Raw genomic sequence first — 11,571 nt, forward strand, 5'->3', positions numbered from 1 at the left:
TCGTGTCTCTCTGAGAGGAGAGCTGTGGAGTCTGACCTCACTTCCTCTTCCGCCCAGCATTCTGCTCCGTTCACTCCTCCCCCTACGTTCTAACCTATCAGGGCAAGCAGCTTCTTTATTTAATTAACCAATGGCCTTCCTCCATCACCTAATATATACATATATATCTTTCATAATTTTGCCCTCCTACAGTGAGTATCTTTTCTTACAGTTTCTATAAATTTGTGTCTGGTAAAGACTTTTACCACTGAACCTTGCATCATTGTTTCTAGTACAAGGCACCATATAGACCTAAGGACAGATCTTCTATTTTGCTACCCACAGATGCCGTGAACGCACTCCCTCCTCTGAAAAGGCAATGGCAACAAGCTGCCTGGGAGACTTAAGTTTCTAGATTCCCTTCCAGGACAAACTCACCCATGGACAGTTTGTGGTTTTCTTCCTTCCCTATATTCTCACACAAAGACTTTCTTACCTTTCTACTTCTGAAGTGCGTTATAAAAGCAACTAGCCTAAATTCCTCAATTATAGGAGGGCATCTCTCCAGATTGGCAACCAGAATCATTCTCTGGCTGTTTCCCTTGTACAAAGGTGTGGCCAGAGAGAAGGTCACAGATCCCACTGGGATGGGCAAAGCCCAGTGCATCCTGTTACCTGAGCTCTTCAGATCAAGCTGTCTAGAAGCACCAGTGTGCTAGAACTAACATCAGTTGTTGCTCAAGTCCTGCCTGTCCGTAGGTCTGTCTCTCTGCACCCTCATAGATGATTCTGCATGTGGACCCGACTGACACACTCATTCCTTCCTCCCACAGCATCAGAGAAGCCTACTAGAGCAGGCACTTACTCATCCCTGACTCAGCAGAGAAACTCCCTGCTGCTTCTGAAACTTGCTCTCTGTCATGTAGCCTGAACTTCCTTCAGAGTCCCTGCTCTCCTGCTGTCTGTTTTTAGCATCCAGCTCCCAAATCTTTCTTGCCCAACAGTGTAATCTGCCACATTGTCTTGATACCTTCTACAGTTGACGGAACTAGGAATTTTTTAGGCAGTTTGTTTATAGAGGATAGGACTAAAAAGAAGGTTCCAAAAAAGGCTTAAGTAACACTTGAAAAATGACTATTTCCAATTACAGATCAATTGCTTTCAAAATGGTGGTAGGATAGACATGTAAACTAGCTTACCTTATTAACAGATTAGTTTGGATCAAATGTAAAATTTTTTCCATGTATAATGTTATTCCTTTAAGGAGAGCTTTGAAGATGTATTCAACTGTTGGACATTAGATAACAAGCTCAAGAGAACAATGCAAATGAGACAGTATTTAAGATACAATTCTGCAGAAAGGGAGCCTGGCATAGATGTTGGGAAAGATGGCTGCTGCCATGCTGATTTGTCCCACACAGTTGTTTTGAAATCCAGCGGTCCGGAGAATCCCTGTCCTTTCATCCCCAAGCTTGTCATCTCATTAGCCTAGAACACAAACACCACCCAGCGAAGAGTTTGGGGACTTGAAACCAGCCCCCTTACTCAGTCACAAAATTGTCTAACTCCCAGAGTCCTGAGGCAAGGCAGCTACAGACACCATCTGGGGTAGGGAAAGGCAACTCCACTAAAAGTGCCCAGAGCAATCTATTTCTTATATCATGAGCAAAAAAAAAAAAAAAAAAAAAAAAAAAAAAAAAAAAAAAAAAAAAAAATCATCTGGAAAATGGGTAAAATTAGCCAACAAAATAATGAGAACAAAATAAATCATAAAAAGTTTACAACTAGTGCAAAATTAAGACATTAAACACACCTGTCTCATTCTACAGGGAAATTGGGAAATCAGGAAGCATGGCAGTAAATTTTATCTCGTTTTAAAATATTTTTAATTTACTCTTTAACTTTTCCTTCGTGCATACAATGTATCTTGATCCTATTAATTCACAGCTGCTCCCACTTCTCCTGAGAGGCCCCCAAGTGACCTTCCTTCCCAGGTATGCAACCACAGCTGATGTAAGCTCTTGAGCACCGCGACCATGTCAAGGCCAAGTGACAGTGCTTCAGAGCACCCTCCCCATCTTCTGGCTCTTACATTCTTTATCCCTCTCTTATACAATGTCCCCATGCTGGTCAGCCATGCAGGTTGACACAGAAGTCTCAGCACAGAGCACTCAGCGGTCATCAGCCCACTGATGAGTCACTGTATTAACTGACGTCTTTGTTTCTGTCCAGTGTCCAGTTCAGAACTAATCTGTGCATATGACCACTAACACTCAGAAGACAGTTTGACCAAATGTTCACTGAACAGAACAGCACCCTTAGGCTGATGGCCTTCTTAGATACGAGATTTTGACAACCATGGTTTCCCTTCTGGTAAACAAGCTTCTGTTCTAATTAGAAAGTCGTTTGCTCTCCGAGGAACTCAGTGCCATTGTTTCACCAATAAGAACATTTTGCCAACAGGTTTGGTATGCTTGCATATATAGTTGACAGCTGGGTAATACCTGGATGATTTTCCTCCTTCGATGGCCTAAAAAGCACTTCCCAGTATACTGGCAAATTTTAAATAAGTAAAAGATAATTGGCCCACCCTTTAGATGATATGCCAAAACTAGCTCAAATGTGTCAAACTGAAATATTTAATTTGGAGTCAAATATTTAATGAAATGAATATCTATAGTTTTAAAAGTTTGTGTAGTATGCTATATGTATGGGTTTTTTTCTGTGTGTATGTCTGTGTACCACATGTATGCTTGGTTCCCTTGGAGGCCAGAGGAGGACATCAGATCCATTAGATCTGGAGTTACAAGTGACTGTGAGTGGCCATGTGGGTAATGAGAATCAAGCCCTCTTACTCTGGAGAGCAACCAGTATTCTAACCACTGAGCCATCTCTCCAGCCCCAAATAGTAGTGCTCTTTAAGAACTCTGAGTTCAGAAAATAATCCTCAAATTAAATACAATAATCACTTGCTTAGTCCTTTTAGGATGCTAGTTCTGAACAGAAAATCTACACAATAGACAGCCTGTGAACAGTACATATTTATTTCTCTTGAAGGGTAATAAATACAAGATGAGGGTCCCAATAGATTCAGGTTCTGGTGAGGGCATTTCCCGGTTCATAAACAACCCCTTCTCCACAACCTCACAATGGAGGAGAGAACATGAAGCCCCTGTGTCTGTGTCTTTGATGAGGGAGTGAACCTCATTTTGAGGGCTCCACACTTATGATCTACACACATCCATAGGCTATCAGGAATTTGATTTCAACATATGATTTTGGTGTAGGTTACACATCCACTCTGTAGGATTCAGAAGAGAAATTGACAGAAATCACAAATTATGAGATGCAAATAACCCTCCCATTAGCTAAGACACATTCCATTAGAGTGTTTTAAAGCAATAGTTGATGAAACTAGAATATATATTATTAAATTTAAAATCTACTGCTAATGGGTACACATTGTTAAAAATCTGAGAAGGTATAGGAGAATTTAAGACTTTGATGAGAATATGTGAAGGATTTTCTTTCATCAACAAATCTGACTTAAACAATCTGAACAGAAACTTGACTAAGGCAGAGATTCTGGCAGTGAGTGGACAAGTGAAAGGCACTGAGTGTCCCTTCCATGGTGACATGCAAACTCAACTGCTGTTCGTGTACTAGAATGCTGAAACAAGAGAACAAACACACCAATGACCCACAGTGCCAAGTGCTGGCATAGACAAGGAGCAGCTTCAACACTGCAGTAAGAATGCACCCTGATCTGCTTTGCAGGTGTCTGCGGTTTCCTGGGAAGCTGATCTAATCTCCCATGTATCACTGGTCATACACTGGTATTTTCCTAAGAGAACTGGGAACACTACACAGGAAGAACTGCAGGAACTCATTAACCATTGCTGGAGTGTGTGCTGTAAATCCACCCTAGGTTAAAAACCAGTTAATCCTCCTGGGCTATAAAACAACATCGAGGGGCCTGGCCTACCTCAGATGTGCTCTGAGTACATCTATCTACAGTAGGGAAAATCACAGAACTAGAGACCACTTGATGGACAGCAATCATGAGGTAACACAGGTGACTGGGAGGGGTCACCATCCCTGCCAGCATCAAGAAAATATCACAGTACTTATTGGCTACCAAGAAGGAGAACAAAATTTGAATATGGTTTTGTGATGGTTCATCTTCAGTGTCAACTTGACTGGGTTTAGAATTTCCTTAGGAAACATACTTCTAGGTGTGTGGTGTGTGGGGGAGAGTGTTTCCGCAGAAGTTTGACTGAGGAGACACAATCAGAATGTGAGCAGTAATATTGTATGTCTGGGGTCTTGGGAGGGTGTATTTTATGTAATTGTAGAAGATGGTATACCTAAAAAACAATAAACTTTGTTGTATTTAAATCATATTGTGATTATTTTATTTTTATTTTACTTTTTTATCTAATTTATTTTCTTTTTTAAAACAAAGAAAACAAACTATCTTTTTTCATTTTACATTCAATCCCTGTTCCCATTCCCTCCCATCCTCCCATTACCTCCACCTACCCCCACCCCACCCCCCATTCACTCCTCAGGGTGTGTGAGGCACATTGCTTTGCGTAAGGTCCAAGACCCTCCCTACTATATCTGGGCTGAGCAAGGTATCCCTCCAAAAAGAATGTACAAAAAGCCAATACAAGGAGAAGGGATAAATCCTGGTGCCACAGCCAGTGGCCTCGGAGTCATCCACACTCAGAGGGTCTAGTTTGGTCCTATGCTGGTTCCTTCCCTGTCTGGTGGATATAAGCTTTAAAGTAAAGGATAACCAGGCTACAAACCACAGCCCCATAGAAGCTAGGTAACAAGGAGGGCCCAAAGAGAGAAGCTTGGATTCCCTGGGAAGGGTAATAGAAGAGATCTCCCAGGGAAACTGCGGGGGGAGGGGGGGTATGGGAACATGAAGGTTTGGGTTGGGCAGGTTGATGGTGTTAGGACAAGGAAAGTAATGAGATATCTTGTTGGGGACTGTGTTGGGATAGGGAGAAACCTGGTGCTAGGGAAACTCTCAGGAAGCCACAAGGATGACCCCAGCTAGACTCCTAGTAATAGTGGTGAGGGTGCTTAAACTGGCCTTGTCCTGTAATCAGATTGGTGACTAACCTAACCTAATAGTCATCAGAGAGCACTCATCCAGTAACTGACATAAGCAGATGCAGAGATCCATAGCCAAGCACTGGGCCACGCTCCGGGAGTCCTGTTCAAGAGAGAGAGGAGGGTTTTACGAGCCTGGGGCAGGGGCGGGGGGTGGGGGGGGGCATGACAGGCGAACCCACAGAGTCTGCTAACCTGAGCTTGTGGGAGCTCACCAACTCTGAACCAACAGCCAGCATGGGACTGTCTGTGGGGCTCCTAGCAGTGGGATCAGGACCTGTCCCTGAAGCTTGAGCTGGCTTTTGGGAACCCATTCCCCACTCTGGGTTGCCTCACCCAACCTTGATGCAGTAGGAGTTTGGCCCAACTCACCACACTGACATCCAAAGGGGTTTTACCAGCTTGCATTCCCACCAGTAATGCAGGAGTGTTACCTTTACCCCACAACCTCTCCGGCACAAGTTGTCATCAGTGTTTTTGATCTTAGTCATTCTTACAGGTGTAAGATGGAATCTCAGAGTTGTTTTGATTTGCATTTCTCTGATGACTAAATATGTTGAACATTTCGTTAAGTGTCTTTCAGCCATTTTAGATTCCTCTGTTGAGAGTTCTCTGTTTCTGTACTCCATTTTTTATTGGCTTGTGTGTTCTTTTGGTGACCAATTTCTTGAGTTCTTTGTATATTTTGAAGATCAGACTTCTGTCTGATGTGGAGTTAGTGAAGATCTTTTCCCATTCTGTAGGCTGTCATTTTGTTTTATTTACCATGTCCTTTGCTTTACAGAAACTTTTTCAGTTGCAGGAGGTTCCATTTATTAATTGTTTCTCTCAGTGTCTGTGCTGCTAGGGGTTACATTCAGGAAGTGTTCTCCTATCCCCATGGGTTCAAAGCTACTTGAGACTTTCTCTTCAATGAGGTTAAGTGTGGCTGGATTTTTTTTTCCAAGACAGGGTTTCTCTGTAGCTTTGGTGCCCGTGCTGGAACTAGCACTTGTAGACCAGGATGGCCTTCAAATCACCGAGATGGCCTGCCTCTGCCTCCTGAGTGCTGAGATTAAAGGTGTGCACCACCACTGCCCAGCTGTGACTGGATTTATGTTGAGGTCTTTGATCCATTTGGACTTAAGTTTTGTGCATGGGGATAGATATGGATCTAACTGCATTCTTCTTCATGTTGACATCCACTTACACCAGCACCATTTGTTGAAATGCTTTCTTTTTTTCATTGAATAATTTTAGCTTTTGTCAAAAATCAGGTGTTCATAGGTGTATAGATTAATATCAGGATCTTCATTTCAATTCCATTGGCCAACCTGTCTGTTTTTATACCAATATCATGCCATTTTCATTACTGAAACTCTATAATAGAGCTTGATGTCAGGGATGGTGATGCCTCCAGAAGTTCCTTTATTAAACAGGATTGTTTTGGTTTATCTGGGTTTTGTTTTTTCATATGAAGTTGAGTATTGTTCTTTCAAGGTCTTTGAAGAATTGGACTGGGATTTTGACGTGGATTGCATTGAATCTATAGATTGTTTCTGGTAGGATTGCCATTTTTACTATGTTGATCCTACCTATCCAAGAACATGGGAGATCTTTCCATTTTCTGATATCTTCCGCAATTTCTTTCTTCAAAAACTTAAAGTTCTTGTACAGGTCTTTCACTTCTTTAACCCCAAGATATTTTATGTTATTTGTAGCTAATCACCTCTCAAAAGTCTCACCTCCAAATACTATCACACTGAGGCCTAAATTTCAATACATGAATCTGGAGCAGGGAAACATTCAGTGTTTAGCTTTCATAAAAAGACCCTGGCAATTTGACTTCACTGCAAACACAGCCTTCTACTATTGCAAAGACATTGTTAAACAACAGAAACATTATAGGCTGGAAGAAGGCATGCACAAAACATTTTGTTGCCAAGGAGCTTGAATCCAGAATTTGTGAAGATTTTCTCAACTCAGCAAATCTAACTGAAAAGCAAACATTTGTCTGAAAAGGAGAGTCTGTGGCAACAAGCATGTGACTGGGCAAAATGTCACTGTGCACAGGGAAACGCACACCCAATCACTGAAATAATGGACGAAATAAGAGAAGAAATGCAGCCGTGCCAGACAGTGCCCAGTGCTGGCCTGGGCACGGTGCAGCTCTCACGCTGCTGCTGTGAAAGAGCAATGGGACCAGCTCTGCAGAGTCGAACAGTTGCCCATGGTAGGATGTTTATGAATATTTTTCCAAAAGAAATGGAAACACATATTCAAGAATTAAGACACAGGTTCTGTGTATGCCCCAACTCCTTCCTTCCCCCCGGCACACATACCCTTACTTATGTAGGCTTTCTAAAAGTATAGGAAGAAACACTTAAATTTAAACAAGCTGTGTCTCTTTAGGGTAGCATAATATTACTAGCGATATTTACGTTGGCCAATATTGTGTACATCATCTAGGTTGGACATGCTAATTAATCTACTGATATAAAATACAAAAGTGAAAATTGCGAACGACTTCAAATTCAAAAATTATGGAATTACGAGGACTAAAGTTAAACTGGGACTTTTGAGAAGGACACAGTGTCAGAATGGAGCACGTGTGCGTGTGAACATGCAGTGGAGATGGACGCTGGCGCAGTGCAGGAGCACCGTAAGTCTGTGGCGGTGATTTTAGATGTCCACTTGATGGCACTGCAGATGTCTAAGAAAACCATCAATCACATCTCTGAGAGTGTAAGGACATTTCCAGAGATGACTAGGACATGAGGTCACTGACTTAATGTTTTAATCCATAGATGGATTCACACCTTGAATAGATTATCAATAGGTGGCAGAACTGTGTAGACAGAGCCTGGCTGGAGGAAGCCTGTGGGTGTTGCCTTAGGGGCTGTATCGTATCCTGGTCCCTTCTTCTTACACTCAACTATGCTTGTTGGACGCTCTATTCAATAAAAGGCTCTGTTCTACTACACCCTCTGCATCATGGAGGAAAGCTCTGAAATCATGAACTAAAATGAATCTTTCCTCTATTATGTTTTTTTAAGGAGCTCAACAGCAGCGAGAAACTACCAAACACATGCCCTAGGTTCTACAGATAAGGAGGGAGATGACGGAACTATTTTGCTGGTCAGCCTGGCAGACAAGGCATCACTAAACCGAAGCTGCTTCAAGGGCAGGTGGCAGGTCTGTCGTTTTCACTGCTGGAGGACAAGTGCTTAGCTGAAATGTGTATCAGTCAGGGCCCTGACTTGAAAAAGCTCAGAATGAAGGGAGAGGGTGTGTAAAATGCCAGGCAATGCTAGAGAGATGGAGGGAGAGAAAGGGGAAACCAGAACCTCAGAAAGAGGAAGCACTGAGGGTGGTGGGAAGCAGACAGCATCTCTATTGAACTGCTGGGCTATCCACACCAGATGCTGAGTCCAGACAGATGCCAGGGCTTGGGCAGTGCTGGGAACAGGCAGTCCAGTATGAATACCAAGAAGGGCTAACGCAGTGGTTCTCAACCTTCCAAATCCTACAATCCTTTGATATAGTTCCTCATGTTGTGGCGACCCCCAAACAGAAAATTATTTTTGTTGCTACTTCATAACTGTAATTTGCTATTGTTAGGAATCACAATGTAAATATTAGAAATTAAGATTAGAATAAAAGAACCTGTGTTTGCCAATGATCACCCATCAAGGGATATTGGGATTACTTGGCAAACTGCAGCCAATAAAAATCAACACACCTAGTGAACTTAATGCTACTCAACATATTATGATGCTAGAAAGACAGAACTCTGTATTTCTAGTGCAGCACACTCATGATATATACGTTGAATGATACATATAAAATGTATATATATATTAAAGAAAACATATATTTTGAAAGATAAAAATGAAATATCACTACATAGCACTGGTGGTTCTCTGCAAAGTATTTTGAATTCTGGTCATTTGTCGCTCTCTCTCCCTCTCTCTCTTTTCTTTTCACTTTTTCACTGGACACTTCTCCTATATCTAAAAAATAGGGGAAAAGTTTCAAGAAAAACAAATATTTCATACTTTAGCTGGTTTTGTGTTTATTGTATTAACTCAATTTAAACATGTAAAAAATAGAAAAGTCTAACTAAAGATTTCCCTCAATGGGGAACATTTATTACCTCCAAATTAGTTTATTTTATGTACTTAATTAAAAGACTGGGACAGTTGTTTTAAATAAAAACTGGGAAGCCTGTTTTAATTGGAATGAAAATTATGATCTATAAAAGAAAAAGCAGAATTGGTAGTTTATGGCAATTAAAGAACACTCTAAAAACTACACGTGAGTTCGAAGGAGACACTAAAAGTAAATGAATTAATTTAAAAATTTTGGAGGTTATAACTTCTGAAAATAACTCTTTACTCTCTGTCTCTGACTTACCTTCTTCATTCTTAAATACCAAAGAGCCAAATTCCACAGCAAAGGAAAGGATTGGGATACATGTTGAGATGTTACATCCCCGGCTGACAACGCTGCTTTCCCTTGGGAAGCTCTGCTCACACTTGGATAATCTTGTATTTTTCATTGAGCAGCTCTTTATTTTTGCATCCTTGTGCTTCATTCAGCCTATATCAAAATGTCTCCCTTGCATACGCTGGTTCTAAAATTCCTGTCAGCACTGAAGCCCTGCATCCAAATTTCACCTCAGCTGAGGTCCTGGAAGCTTAAGGGAGCTCCTCAGGCTTCTGAGAGTACACACACAAAAGCTCTGTTTGTCTTCTCACTACCCCCATCCCTAGGGCTTCATGCTGGGATCCATCTGCAAGCATTCCCTTCTTCTTCTCCCTGCTAAGCATGATTCTTGGGTTTCTTTGCTTTCCTGGCCGGGGATCTACTTAGTGTTTGTTCACCTAAAATAAAAACCCTAGATTTATCCAAAATTCATTCCAGGATCATACGGGACAGCACATAGTTTTCCTGGAAGACACCATCACAAGATTTAATCTCCCACATGTCCTAAGCCAGTCTCTTGCCTCTAGAGAATAATCCAAAGCACAGTGGACAGCTGTTCTCCAAAGAATTGCTCCTATACGTTCTCTCAACCCGACACTGCTCCTTGCTTTCCTGTCTGTCTCCTCTGCTTTCTGGAAAGCAAAAACTTAGACAAGGAACTCTGCGGGCCTCCTTCCCTACAGTGTTCTGAAGGAGAGGTTGGCTTCTATAACTTCCCAGATCAAGATAGATATGTTTAAACTCTGTATGCTCTCATTTTCTGAGAAATTTAAAACAAATAGCTATTGTATGCATCCGTGCCTTTCAACTTTACACTGCACAGAAGCATTTATGATCGAAGGGCCTCTAGGAATGCCTAGAGAAAAATTAGTCACTTGAACGTTAGTAATGGCCAATACTAGGGACATAGCTATCTGGGACAAACTGTGTTGTCTCATCCCAAATTATGACACAGGCCAGCAATGCCAGATCGAGGAAGGGAACTATATTACAACTGACACCAGCCCAGCAGATGGCGCCTGATCTAAACAACACATGAAAAAATGTATTCTTCTGCTCATTTCAGATATAAACACAAGCATGGGAAATATGATTTAGACTTACTATAAAAGAGTCAAAAACAAAACAAACTTTGGTCAAAGGTAATCTTGAGGAAAACATTTTTATTGGTAAAGGCATCTCCTCCTCAGCTACTTAGTCTTTAAAAGAAGAAAAGACATTACCTTAAGTCTGCATGACAGACTTCGCCTTCTGATCTTTGTGTTACTAAGACTTTCTCACACTTTATTTTTTTCTTTTTTTTTAAATATTTATTTATTTATTTTGTATGCAGTTAGCCAGAAGAGGGCACCAGACCTCAATACAGATGGTTGTGGACCAACATGTGGTTGCTGGGAATTGAACTCAGGACCTTTAGAAGAGCAGGCAATGCTCTTAAACGCTGAGCCATCTCTCCAGCCCTCTTTCTCACACTTTAAAGAGAAAGGGATATAAACTTTCCACCTTTCTTATTGGCTGCACCCAGGATTCATGTAATTATGACATTTGTGTGTATAACTGTTTTTATGTGTTATTTGTTTAAAGAAAAATGAACCACATCAATTTTTTAGTTACTATTCATTTTACAGTGTGCTAAGTTATGGCTTCTTTGGCATGCCTAAATAAAATGCACGTGAGCAGATTTACAAATGTATGTATTGATGATGGATTAAAAGAGCTGATACGTACAGACCTGTGTGCTCTGAACATCTTAAAATCTATTAGAGTAATGTTTTTAGTTCCACTAAATATTCCATAAAAATCTTAAAATGCTAATTGTTTATATAAATTCATTACTCATAAGATTTTATTAAGTTATACAATTTAGGTACATGTTTATATCTTTAAATATATGTATGTAAAGATTTCCTTCTAAAACAGTTTCTAGCAGGGCGATGGTGGTGCACGCCTTTAATCCCAGCACTCGGGAGGCAGAGGCAGGCGGATCTCTGTGAGTTC

This window comes from Microtus ochrogaster, chromosome 5 (genome assembly GCF_000317375.1).
Source record: "Microtus ochrogaster isolate Prairie Vole_2 chromosome 5, MicOch1.0, whole genome shotgun sequence".
NCBI classification, from domain to species: domain Eukaryota; kingdom Metazoa; phylum Chordata; class Mammalia; order Rodentia; family Cricetidae; genus Microtus; species Microtus ochrogaster.